Raw genomic sequence first — 14,678 nt, forward strand, 5'->3', positions numbered from 1 at the left:
GAGAGAGACAGAGACAGAGACAGAGAGGTCAAGAAAACACTCATATACTGTTTTTTGTCTTGTATGTATTTTTTGCCTTCAAAGAAATGAAGTGATTTGCCTATAGCAAGTAAAATATCTTCTTGTAATTTTCTGGTGTCCAATTTGAACAATAAAAAACACATATGCACTATGCTTACATATGAATGATCACATAAAATTACATGTTGAGATCTTTTCTTTCTTTTTTTTTTTTTTTTGGTCAATCATGGGGCTTGAACACTGGGCCTGGGTGCTGTCCCTGAGCTCTTCAGCTCAAGGCCAGTGTTCTACCACTTGAGCCACAGCACCACTGAGGCTTTCTGGTAGTTAATTGGAGATAAGAGTCTCACAGACTTGCCTGCCTGGACTGGCTTTGAACCACAATCCTCAGATCTCAGCCTTCTGCCTAGCTAGGATTATACGTGTAAGCCATTGATGCCTGGCTTTTCTCAATATTATTATGGAATTTTTCTATATATTTTAAGTGGTAACAAATAAATTTAATAGATTTAGTATAAAGGAATATTTTTGTTACATTAGGAGAAGCAGGTATAGGAATTTACTCTTATTTTATAAAGTATTAATATTGTATCATGAATGTTTAAAAATAGAAGAATGAAAATAAATTATTATAAATAGATCAACTTTAAAAGTTGAATTTCTAAGGGTGTTTTTTTCAGTTTTAGGAATAGAAGTAATGTTTATCAGATAAATAAAGTGTTTTGTTCATGTAAATTGTGATCTCACTATGCTGTATGACTTCCAGGGCCTGGGTTAAGTGATCTTTGGCCTTAGACTCTCTTGTAGCCAGGATTCCAGGTAGATGCTACTTTGCTTGCTTAAGGAAGTTTTTGAGTTTATTTTCTAATATTCATGATTAAATTAGAGGATGTGGGCCAGTAGGCACCAGTTTATGAGAAATTCAGAATATTAGGTGCCTGCTAGGCATAGTAAATTAGCATCTGCATTCCTCAATGATCTGTGTATATACTAATATTTGTGGTGGCATTTTCTATTATTCAGGTTATGTATTTCAAGATTTACAGTAGCTCATATTCATTATGGCTCTTTTTGCTAGGAAGGGAGTATGCTATTATTTTATGGACAGGAAAATTCACATACATTAAAGATGTGATTCCTCATATATTACACTGCCCATGATAATGAATTTGTTGAGATATTCAATCTTTATATGATTTCTTTATATTATTGTCATATTTAAACTAGAATAGGAATACTGTTATAGGTACATAAAAAACACAGACTCTTGGTAACATCATTGAAATTTTAAGTAATTAGATGGGGACATTCTATGAGAATGATATCCAGAATCTTTTACTTTCAATATTACTTTTCATGTTTTAATATCCAACACTTACAACTTTAAAAACAAACATAAGTACAGACTAAAAATAAAATAACAGCAAGGGTAACAAACACTTTGAACTCCATATTTTGAAAAATATTTTACTGGCAATTCTCTGCTTTTCTTAGAACTATTTTCACAATATGAATGGTTCTTTAAATAATAACTGTTTAATTGCTTTACTTAATAGCTTTTCTTTTAAAGAAATATTTATTATTCTCCACTTGCTAGGTTAAAGCACAGTAAATGGCATGTATTAAATGATGAAGAAGAATAAAAAATATACTCTCAAATATACTTGTTCATCAAGGGACTGAAGACAGATACACAAATAACTATGATTAATTTCAGTGACAAAGGAAATGCTTTGGGAACTCTGAGAGCAGTCACTTCTGATTTGTGGAATTAGTTACGACTTCTTGAAGGAGAAACCATTTAAACTAGGCCAAGCAAGACAGTTAGGAGAACAACAAGTTATTAGTGAAGGTCATTCGTGTTGCAAAGGGAGTAAGAAATTTCCTCATGATGTGGTAATTATGAAAGGTTCCCAGAGAGTAGGGTAACTAAATAATATTTAATGTTTATTTTGCTATTTTTATCAAAATATACAAAGTTACAAATAGGTCTCATAAAGTGTACATAGCTCCCATAAATAATTAAAAATAGATAAATTAATGAGGAAATCAAGAAGATGATAAAGCTATTCAAAAGAAGACTGCTCAATAAAATATGAGGGGAGAGTAGAGGCAGAGTCTTGACTAAAAATTACATTAAGTAATTACATTAAGTAAGCCAGACCCAGAGAAATAAAGGTTGTGTGATTTCCCTTATTTGTGATAGATAGAAACAACCAATGAATTTACAAGGAAATGTGTTGGGAGGTATGAATATAGTTACAAACTAATTATCAACAGTATAATACACTCTTTCTAGAGCTCAAATTGTATAATCTTTTAGAAAGAATAGGTCAAAGCCCAACAAAATCAGCACTAGGAAATAGATACAAGTAAGGGAGAGGCGATAAGGGGAGGGAGGTAAATGAATGAAATCATAAAGCCAGGAGAATGCAGACAAGCATCCATTGTATATATCACAAAATAAATAAGGGAAAGGGTGGGTCAACATGGGATGAGAACGTTGATCAAAATGCATTGCATTCATAAACTGCTGTGTTAAATAGCACTTCTTTTGTACAACTACTTAAATTAAAAAAATAAAAGTCTTGAATAATGTGAATTAGATAAAAGATTGGCTGACATCCTATGGAACAATTGAAACATATCATTAAAGATCATCTTTTCATTAGACAAAAACTATCTGTTACTTACCAGTCTTCTAAAAGTCAACATTGAACTTTGTTGTCTGGTTCTGAACAAAAGAGAACTCAGATGCAAACTCCTGTGCAACAGCTGACATCGGAGTTTTTTTTTCATTGTGATAATGTTCTAAGGTAACTTCAAAGCGGCCCTTCTAGATGTGACTTAGTAGCTATTAACACCTCTAGTTTATAAGGGATAAAGTATTGTTTTCTTTGCTTTTTGCATGATGTTTTATTTTTATTTTCTTATTATCTTTAAGTTTTTGTACAAAGGATTTCCAATACAACTGTCAATTTCTCAGTATATTGAATCTTCATCAATGTGACCTCTTAGTTTTAGAGACAAGTAGCTGATACACTAAGTACTGAGTCCCAGCCCAGCATTGATGGCTCATGCCTATATAAATCCTACATTTACTGACATCTGGAGAATCATGGTTCAAGGCCAACCCAGGTAGAAAAGTCTATGAAAATATATCACCAAAATAATGAGCCAATAAGAAGCATATTAGAAATGTTCCTACTGGTATAGCACCAGTAGAGCTAGCAAGTGAAATAAACTAAATAACTAACAAAAAAAGATAAAAAGAAAAAAAAAGAATGATAAGAATTGAGATCTTAAAGTAAGTGTGCTGTTTTTCTGATTTTCTTTTGATTTCCCGTTGGTTGTCTTTTTGCTAAACAAAAGGAATTCATACTTATCCTGTCCCTGGTGCTTTATTCAATAGCTAATTCTCATTAATTCATAAAAGTTAACAAAAAGCAAAACTCAGAGTTTCTGGATTCCCATTTTATGTTCAAGATATTTGTATCTAAAAAAAGTGAAAGAAGGAAGGATAGTGGTAAGTTGTAGATTTTTAATGTTTACGTAGTTCAGCAATCTGGAGTTAGAATGAACAAAAGCCACAGATGTAAGTGTGGATGGAAATACTATAGGAAGTTTGTCAGTGTAACTGTCCTTTTTGATAAAATATATAGGACAAAATAATGCACTTTCTAGCTACATTTTTGCTTTTTGCAAGTACAGAATATTGTATTTTAGATTGATCCAATTTCCAGTTAATAATTTCGAGAAATAGAGAAAGACAGAAGGAAAGAAATAGAAAGAAAGAAGCAAAGGAAGGAAGGAAAGAAGGAAGGAAGGAAGGAAGGAAGGAAGGAAGGAAGGAAGGAAGGAAGGAAGGAAGGAAGGAAGGAAGGAAGGAAGGAAAACAATCCCTCTTCTAACGAAGGAGAAGAAAGTTAAAGCTGGGAACTTTGGTATCTAGATTTTTGCAGAAAAATGGGTTGGGTCTTTGAACTAATACCAAAAAATAATTGTACTTTTTCTCTATAGACACACAATACAACTTCCTAGTCTTTCTTAGTTAATCATAAAATGTTTGTTTCAGACTCATTAGAAAAATATTTAACAACCACATGTTCTTCAGTGCTAAGTTGTATCTTACTGCATTTTATCTTTTCAACAATCAAATGATAAACTATGCCATTATCTTTTTAAAGAAATGTTTTGTATTATCTTTAACTAGTTGTACAAAGGAAGTGCCATTTACCACAGCAGTTAATCAATACATACATCTAGTTTTTGTCAGCAATTTCAACTCCCATCCCAACCAAACCACATCTTACCTCACTTTTCTTAATTTTGTAGGATATATATTAAATTCTGACTGCATTCTCACCCCCGTCTCTCTTCATTCTTCTATTCCTCTCCTGTTAACCCTACCCCACCCCTTTCAAATACATTCATTTCCTAGTGTTTATTTTGTTGGACATTATCTTAATTAAGGCTTTATACCTTGATGATCTATTGTGTGGAATTAATTACTGAATTGTTTTAATGTCTTGGTGTGAAATCTCCAAGTCTCACTACACACTCATATTTTTATAAAGGTATTTTTTGACTTGCCACATATTAATGTGGATGACTCAACACCCAGTAGGAAAATTCTATACATTGTTTTAAATAAGGAGCAGTGGGTTCTTTACACATTGTTCCAATTAGAGGAAACATTGCCACATAATCCTCTAAGTATTATACAACCCCTTTTACTTATAATATCTAATTTTGATCTAGAACATACAAATCTTCCATTAAGGAAGTTTCCTGTTATGGATTTAATATCGTGTATTATTGAATGCAATGTAATATTTGCTTAACTTTCACCTCTAGGATGTTGTCAGTCTTCAAACATTCTAAAGATAAAAAGATGAAATTTCACATGACTTATGCAAACATGAAGCACATGACATTTTATGCCTTATTTAATTTGTACCATGTAAGTTCTAGGAGACTTTAAAAATACTTTACAGAATAGTATTTTCTCATAAAGAGGCTGATAACAGATACTAATCAATATAAATCAGATTCTTTTATACAAACATTATATGTCCATGAACTATACTAAAAAGAACTACTTTTTGAAGAACAGATTATAAAACTAGACTAATGATTTTTAATGGCCACAAGACATTCACATTTTGCCTAATAGCAGTACTGGAAATATGTGTGTATAATATACATATATGCACATCTATATCTACACACATGTATGCACATACATACATGCATATATATGTATATTCATATAGGTGTGCTCATATTGAAGTAAGGAAGTCAGGTCTGGCTGGTGCCATATTGGCGACATGGTGGATGGTAAGGTCTGGAATCTTGCCCTCATGCCAGCCTCCCAGGTGATTGGTGTGCCCAGAACCCTGGAGGCAGGGTGGGCACTTAACTGATAGATTACTGCGTCTGTCAGTCCAGTGCTTGGGACTGGGAATTTCCTGTGGACCTGCCCCTCTGCTTGGAGATGAATTGCCTTGTTGGTATCGTTTTTGTTCTTTCTTCTCTAGCATGTTTCCTAGTTGTGTTATATGTATTTGGGGGCTGCAGGCCTTAGTAACAACGGCCTGCTTGCAGACTGAAACTGTATAATAAAGACTCTACAGTTTCATATTCGAAGATGTGGCTTCTGGGAGGATTCACCTTACAGCAATATATGTGTATATGCATGCACATACACACGTATGTTTGTGTGTATTCTTGCTTAGAGTAAAAGCAGAAAGTTTTATCAATGCGGTTTCGAAGAACCAGATTGCTTTTCTTAGCAAATTTCAATTTGACCAGGAGAGGGAGCTCCAAAAAAAGCTTAGCAAAAAGGAAGTGTTAAATGTATTTCATACATAAGACTCTCCTCTCTGGTTCTCTGTCTCTGTCTCTCTGCATTTGTTGCTGTTTTTGTTTTCCTTTCCTTTCTCTTGTTTGTTTTTGGGAGGATAAGGGGGCACACAGAGAGAGCGGGCAAAGGGTGAATAAGTGCAGCAGTGATACTCATTGATACTATGTGGAAAATGACCTATACAATTTGTGGGACAGGAAGTTTGGGAGGAGAGGAAACAACCTAGGAGAAACCGAGGCAAGAGGTGAGACTGTTCAAAAAGTAATGTATTCGTTATCCAACGTTTGTAACTGTAACCTCTCTGTATATCATCTTTACAATACTTTAAAAATGCATTAATAATGGAGAATGGTAAGTCAATAAATTGGCTTAATTTCAAAACTTGTGTGAATCGTTAAGTCTTTAACTAATAAATATTTCTGTGCTTATCATTTATTTAAAAAAATCTTTAATAATCTTTATTTCATAGGACTCCAGATATACAAAAATCATTTTTGTTGCTACATATGTCCTACAAACTATATAAAATTACGTATTAAGACATAGTCATCTTACATGATTTATTCTATTTTATGTATGCAAAGATATAGTAATAGCTTGTAAATACTGAGACTATTAAACCACTAAGTAATTTATGGCTTAATGTTTGCTTACTTGCACTGTGAGTATTCTCAAAACTAGACTGGAAAAGAAAAAAAACTCCATAGAAGTCCTCAAATCTCCATTTGCTATAACAACTTCACCCATAGTTGATATTTACTGGCCGCTAATCAAAATCTTAATATTGCTGTGTGTTCCCTAAGTAATAAAAAGTGAATGTAACCAACTGAATCTCTCTTCAGTAGAAATGGGGTTACTGTGAGGGTAGAAGGAAAGAACTTAAGAGAACTATTATTTAAAAAATGGCTGCACTTGTTTCTTCTTCCTTTCCTTCCTTTCTTTTCCTTTTCTTCTTTCCCTTTCCTTTCCTTCCATATATTTCCCTCCCTCCCTCCCTCCCTCCCTCCCTCTCTCTCTCTCTCGCTTTCTTTCTTAATATAATTTTATTGTAAAGATACTGTACGGAGGGGTTACAGTTACATGAGCAAGGTAATGAGTTCATTTCCTATTGAACATTGTTACACACTCCTTTATTTTTCTTCTACCATCCCTTTCCTCCCCACCTCCCCAACTCCTTCCCCCAAAAAAGTTGTAAAGTTCATTTCAACATACTGTCTGTACATCTCATTGTTTCGATGGGTCATTCTGTATCCTTAATTCAGCATTTTGTTATATCCCTTCTCCTCCCCAAATAATAAAAATGTATATGCAAGATTCAGGACATGGGAATCAAATACAGTGACAACAGGGGTTATACCATGAGGGAGGAATATACAAAGAAACAAATTCTTTCTTTTCTTTCTCTTTCTTTCTTTCTCTTTCTTTCTTATCTTCTTTCTCTTTTTCTTTCTTTCCTTCTTTCTTTCTTTGTTTCTTTCTCTTTCTCTCCTCTATCTTTCTCTTTCTCTCTCTCTCCTTCCTTCCCTCCCTCCCTCCTTGCCTGCCTATCTTCCTTCCTTCCTTCCTTCCTTTCTTCCTTCCTTACTTCCTCTCTTCCTTCCATCTTTTCTCTTTCCTGATCTCACTTCTCTCCTTTTCTGCTGTGGAGTTTGTTTATTTTCAAGTCACAGCTTTATTTTGGTTTTCCCTGCTGTGTTGGTGTTAAACAAATTAGTGTAATATATTTTCCTAAAGATAGTTGGTTTGAACTTTTTCTTTTCCATGGATAAAGATATAAATGGTTTAATATACTTATTTTCAGGTAGTTGAGTTTTAGTGTCTCTATGGCTTACTTCCTGCTGACGGATCTCAGTGTGTCACAGTAAAATATTTTGAAAGATGCCTGAAGAGTTAGGCTGTTTTATCTACTGAGAATTCTGAAGGCATGCAAATCAGGCAGCCTTTGTTTTCTTTCTCTCATAACCTTTGCCATATCCTTCCTTTATCTGCTCTGTTACTTACCTACCTCCAATTCTTCTCTCCTTCCTCTCCTACCTCCTTTTCTTCTCCACCTCTATTGCAATGATATTTGCAATACTATTAGATAGTGTTTTATACAGGTTGATACAAGAACCTGTATAAGTAAAGTCAATATTTCTATTCTCCCATAATACATCTGTTCTTTTATAATCAGATTGCCTGAATAGAAGGCAATATCAAACTTTAAAGCTGTTCTAGTTCTAGGTGTTCTAATTGAATTTCTACTTGTAAATAGGGTGACAAGAGTTTTTTGTTTGATTTTTTTCAAAATAAATTGTTTGGGGCCAACATATAAACAGAGAAGAAATTCTAGGTATCGTACAGGCCTAAGGGTCACAGATGCCTGTGGGGATCCATGGCTCAGGCAGGGAGAGAACAGACACGTGCTAGGGTCTGACAAGACCCCTGTGCTGGGCCTCATTTAACTTTTGCATTCATGCTTTGATTTCAGCATAGCCAATCATAAATTTAGAAACTCCCTGCTTATTGAAGTTTCCTGTATCACTCTCTGAAGACATGATTAGAAAGACTATTGAGCAAATCGTAGCAAGTCAGACATTTTTGGCCAGTTGTTCTGGAAGCTTACTAGAATCCAGTCTGTCTACTGTGCCTACACTATGCATGCCTCTTAGATTCATGGCTGCAATGCATTGACATTGAAAGACAAACTCCAGTTTGAGGCCCTCCCCAATTGAAGGAATATATTACTCTTCCTAATTTCAGTAGAAAGTAAGTAGACCAAAAATTCTAAATGGTCTTGTATAGAAAATTGCATTTTTTTCCTGAGTTTATATTGACAGTAACAAAAATCCAATAACACAGTTTGACAATAGCATTTCCTCATTCATTTGGGAATGGCAAATGGGCAAGTCATATGCCGAGGTCTATGTCAGAACTCCATATTGTCAGCAAACTCTTCTATATTTCATAACAGAAATATTTTGAGATCATAAATGATACCTGAGGATCATTAGCATGTAGTCAAATGAAAGAACATCTCCCAGTTGCTATTTAACAGAAACAAACGAATGAAAGAAACAGCCCTCCATTTTCCAATAAGTGAGTTTATATAATACAAGGTAGTTCACTCATAGAGCTGAGAGAGCAAACTTTGATTCATTTCATAGACAGTTCCAGGAGAGAAAAAATTCTTATTGCTCATTTAACTTCCACTGCGCGCACGCACGTGCACACACACACACACACACACAAATTAATATTAACTCACAAGTTTATGTTTGTACTATTCAGAAAGAGGAGAAATGCAATATATATGTACATATAAAATTATATATATGTTAACTACAGCACAAAGAAATACTACAGAAACTTTTACTAAATGCTGTAAGACTTGATTATAAGAATTACATAAATTTAGAGTCACGAATTGAATTGCAATGTGGACAAATGTTTATAAAAAGAAGCAAGATTGTATGCTGGGTATCCAAGGTACTTTGTATTCACATTGACACACATGGTGAAACTGACACACACTCATGTTCACATACTTTATTTTGCATAGTGCTAAATAGTTTCATGTTGTAATACACTGTTTCCATTGAGATTGGGATGGGCCGGAAAAAATGGAAAATTTATTTTATAAGTAAATTAAATTAGAGGAAATAAGATATAAAAATAGGAAATAAGGTGAAAAGGCAGTATGAGATTTTTCTTTGCATAACTCTTATAGCAGTGAAATCACCTTGGAATGACTAAATGCACACTTTTTGGAAAGCAGAAGTGCCTTTTCTCATTTGAGTAAATTTCCAGATAATTTCAGCTTCAAGTACAAACAAAGGAATGGAAAGTGTCTCACCCGGAGGCCAGTGTGATTGACACCATTTTTCTGATTTCACTACTCATAAACCTGTTCTCCTTTCATCTTCAGAATCTCCCATATGTATGTGAATTGTTTCAGATAAATATAAAAGAATATCTTAAAGCAACTGTTAGTCTCTGAGTAAGTGAAAAAGTGTCAATTATGTTTTGTAGTGTTAGAGGGTCTGAACTCAGGTCCTAATGTATACTAGCCAACCATTCTATAACTGAGACATATCTCCTGTCCCAGACTCCATGTTATACTAATATTTCTTTATTTTAAAATAACAAAAAATATTATATGTGAAGTAAGTACATTAATATGGTGAATATAAACTGAGGTTATTTGTTTTCTGCACTTCCTCTGTTTGGTGATGTATTATTGATTTGGTTTATTTAGAATTTATAGTAAAAACAACAGATCTGTTGGAAACACATGAACTATGGCACTGAAATCTGTTCTATTCTCACCTCTGGTTGCTTGCAAGAAGAGTTCATTATTTCAGGTCAGGAAACATCCATTTTGCTACATTCAAAAAATCATGACATCAGAGAGCTTGGAAAGATTAACTTGTATTCCCAACTTGAGCCATTAACTTCTTGCTCTTTGACTGACATATGGGCCACACAAACATAATTTGAATAAATTATGGACCTCTCATTGTCTTCCTTGGTAAAATTATTCCATGTTATCACGGGGTCAATACAGGCTAAGAATGATATTGAATTACTGTAGTCAAAATTGCATGAGGGAGTGTAAGTCTACAGAGCAGATACATGACTTACTTACTAATATATATGACAGTTTTCTTAAGCACATAAAAGCATTTACAAAACTTCCTTAGTACAAACTGAAAACCAGTGTAAAGTTAAAAAAAGGCCAATTTACCATTTTGGAATTAGCAGAATAATTTTATATCATATTTAAGTTTTGAGGAACCAAATGGCTTGTTTATATGTTCTACTGCACACAATCTCTCAGTATAACATTATTGGATATGCATACTTCAGCTTAAAGAATACTTAAGGTACAGTAATAAGCTAAATACTAAGCATTTACTTTCTTATTGTAAGAACATATACATTTCATATAGAAAAATGATAACATTTCTTTTTGGAAGTAGCAGTGTTGAAATATTTAACTGATCTATACTCAACATAGAAATAATTGGTCAGGTTTATTAAGAGCTGCTTTAATCCACAATGACCATTGGATTAGATCAGCAACTAATAAACACATAGTAAGTAACTGGGAATTCAATTACTTCCCCATATCAAATTCTGCTTATCATAATGTAATTTAGCATTCAATAACTTCTATTCAGAAAGGACAAGCATAATATAAGACTAGCTTGCTCCTTATAAATAATTAAGAGAATCTTTCCAAGGTTTCAACAAGCAACAAATTACTATTTTGAAACAATTAACATGGAAGAGGGATGAAAGTTTACTGCTCTCAATATTACTGTAGTTAGTATGTTCATAAAATTGATGTCTCTATCAGCGTGATTCCTGTGATACCTATTTGATGACAGAGTCAAGATACCAATTTTGTTTTCTAATAGACAAAGAAGATAATTTATGTTTTCACTAACCACTTGCCTCTATTACAAGTTTTCTATGACATTTTGCAAAGCTTAATAAAAGGTCCTTTAGAAAAATAGAGAAACTCCCACAGCTAATGCAATGTTTTGCCTTATTATCACCTACTAAGGAACCACTCATACAGGTGTGAACAGGAAGGCAGGCAAATAATTGAGAAAAACAAAACTAGAATAGGAAAGGGGAAATAGATAAAACTACTGCTCAATGGTAAGTAATCTAATAACAATAAATATTCACTGAATTGAATTTTATTGGAAATATGCATTTTATCATATAGTTAGAAGTGGGAAGAATTAAGGTATCTTTTATATGAAGACCTTATTTTTAGTTAGTGATAAAATTTAAATCATAACACCCCTTTTATTTCAGTCATTATCCACTAAATAACAAGAATGGTGGGCAAGAGTTAAGACAAAACAAATCTACTTAATTTGAATCCTTTTATCATGAGAGGGTGACATTTATTATCCAATGGTTGCTTTGTAAGAAAAGAACTTGAATGAAAGAAGAAATCTCAGACTAAAGAAGGGACCTAACCAAAAAGAGTATTTTATGCTGATCTGTATAACAGACACAATGAGGGAAGGAGGGAGGTGGGGACTGAGAAAGGGAAGGGGAGAGAGAGACACACACACACAGAGAGAGACACAGAGAGACAGAGAGAGACACAGAGAGAGAGACACAGAGAGAGACAGACAGAGACAGACAGACAGAGACAGACAGAGAGGAGAGAAACATTGCTTATATATGCATCAGTAGAAAGTTTGAAACACTAAAAATATATGACTAATATCGCAAGTTCTATGTCCATCAATAATATTACTCATCTTCCATAAACAAGGCATTGTTAGAAGAAGTACCTAATGCTTGTTATCTTCAGTTTTCTGATGATTCTTCAATGAATATAAAGTTATGTTCATCTTACGGAGGGAGAAATTAACTTCCAGAGTAGTTACATATCTTTTTCAAGCAAAAGTCAACAAGTAGTGCATCTATTGGTATGTGATGTCTCTCTTCGTTATGACATAATTAGAAATCTTAGGTAGCAAGATTATGCTGTCTGATGATGGAGAATGGCATAAATCTCCAGAAACTCATTCTAGTAGATGCAAATGATGTCCATTCACTGAGAGATGAGGAAATGATGCAGAAAGACAACATAAAGTGAAGTGAAAGGAATCTGGGCCGTCTGAATTATGAAGATGGTCTGGCAGGGTAGTTATGCACTTCTACCTGCTCTGCCAGACCATCTGCATAATTATATATGCATACATGTATACCTATATATTATGTATGTAAATGTATAGATATACATATACATTATGTATATATGTATATACATAGATTTATAGATACATAGTGCATCAAAAATAATAAAAAGCAGACTTATACAAAGTTAAAGGCACCAAGTTTATACCCTCAGGAGAGTTAGATTTAGCATTGCTGGTTTGAAGCCAGTAAAAGCAAAAAAGTCCATGAGACCCTTATGTAGAATTAATTACCCCCAAAATGCTGGAGGTGGAGCTGAGACTGAAGTTGTAAAGCTCTAGCCTTGAGCAACAAAACAGGGACTGAAACCAAGCCTGCCAGGACAGGCAAAAACATTAAAAAAAATGTAAGGGCAGTCAGGAAATCTGGGATGTAAAGCACATACTACTACTAATTTGCTGCATTTTTAAATTTTTCTTTGCTATTCCAGCTCTGGCCCTTTGAGCCTTCTCAGCACACCAACGCTTCTTTAGTCTACCTGTAGATAACTCACTACACCAAATAATCAGAGATTATATCTCATAGTTTTATATTTCCAGCTTTACATAGAATAGGCACTTAATGATAAACAGTTGTTTATGACAATGATAAACAGTGATGTTTCAGTTCAGATTGATCCTATTAAGGCATAAAGGAAAGCAATTCAGTATTGCTGATATGAGACATTTCTTCAAAGTTATAGAAGTTTGAGGTAATAAAAACTGAAAGAAAATATTACCCATGTTATTAACATTTTCTAATTGAATGTTAAGGCAATCAGAAAGTTTTATTGCTTTCTCCATCTATCCTCTTTTTCAACTATTATTTTCTGAATTAATTTATTTTAGGATTAAGCCAATTCTTTTTATTAGTGATGTGTAGACATCTAAATCTATTTTTATTGGTATACTTTAAATTGCATACTATAATGAATTTCATCAAGAAAATTCCCACATGCTTATAACGCATTTGGACTATACTCAATTATTCTTTTTTATTCCCTCTCTTCACAATCTGTTTAACAAAACGTGCAGTTTAAGTTAGGGCATGATGGCTATGAGGACACATTATATATCCATATTTTTTCAGTTTTCTTCTAGCTGTACTATGGTAGTTGTGAACTTTGATAGTCTCAATTAATAAATGAAGGATAACGTGAGATTTTAAGTATGATAGCTCCAAATCATCAAACGACCCACTTTAGGTTTTGAGAACCACACGATGTGGTAGAGTGAAGTTTACAGTTAAGTATAAACAACTTTATAAAAAGATCAAATAAGAGTCAGGCATCAGTGGCTCATGGTTATAATCCTGCTGAGGAGGCTGAGATCTGATGATAGTGGTTCAGAGCCAGCCTGGGAAGGAAAGGTCCTGAGACCCTTACCTCTCACTAATAACCAAAAAGTGAGAAGTTAGTGTGGTGGCTCAAGTGGTAGAGCACTAGCCTTGAGCAAAATAACTCAGGGACAGAGCCCTATGTTGAAGCCCTAGCATTGGCATGGCACATACATACATGCATGCACTCACACACATACATGCATGCACACACACAAACACACACACACACACACACACACATTAGGGTCAATATGGATTAAAAATGTCTGTAGTTGTTTACCCCATCACATCACCCATTCAACAGATCTACATTTCTTCATAAAATAGTGTTAATAGCTACAGATACACTGGTGCTATTTGTGTGGTCTTGAAATGGGAACAGTTAATAAGCCTCTGTTTTTGTCATCTAATCTAGGTTACCAGCTTCCAGCTGCTTAAGAATATTACAACCATGAAGATTACAACCATGAATATTCTGATATAGCTAAAGGACTATTGAGTTAAGTAAAAAGTTTATAAAGAAAACCGAGAGGTTCACAGGTTTATTGCTACTCCCATCACCGCATACTAACAGAAGTGCGTAAATGTTGTAACATCAAACCACTGTCTCTGCGGGCATTATGTCCTCCCACCTTGCCATGGGGAGTGGTGTGGAGGTGTTCCAGGATACGTAGGTTTATAGAAGTTTCTGGCATCTGTTTTATTTTGTGTTTTTAATTGGGGCTAAAAATTCTAACCTAGATATGAGGTCTTTAAAGAGCAT

The sequence above is a fragment of the Dipodomys ordii genome, unplaced genomic scaffold (genome assembly GCF_000151885.1).
Source record: "Dipodomys ordii isolate 6190 unplaced genomic scaffold, Dord_2.0 Scaffold199, whole genome shotgun sequence".
NCBI lineage: Eukaryota > Metazoa > Chordata > Mammalia > Rodentia > Heteromyidae > Dipodomys > Dipodomys ordii.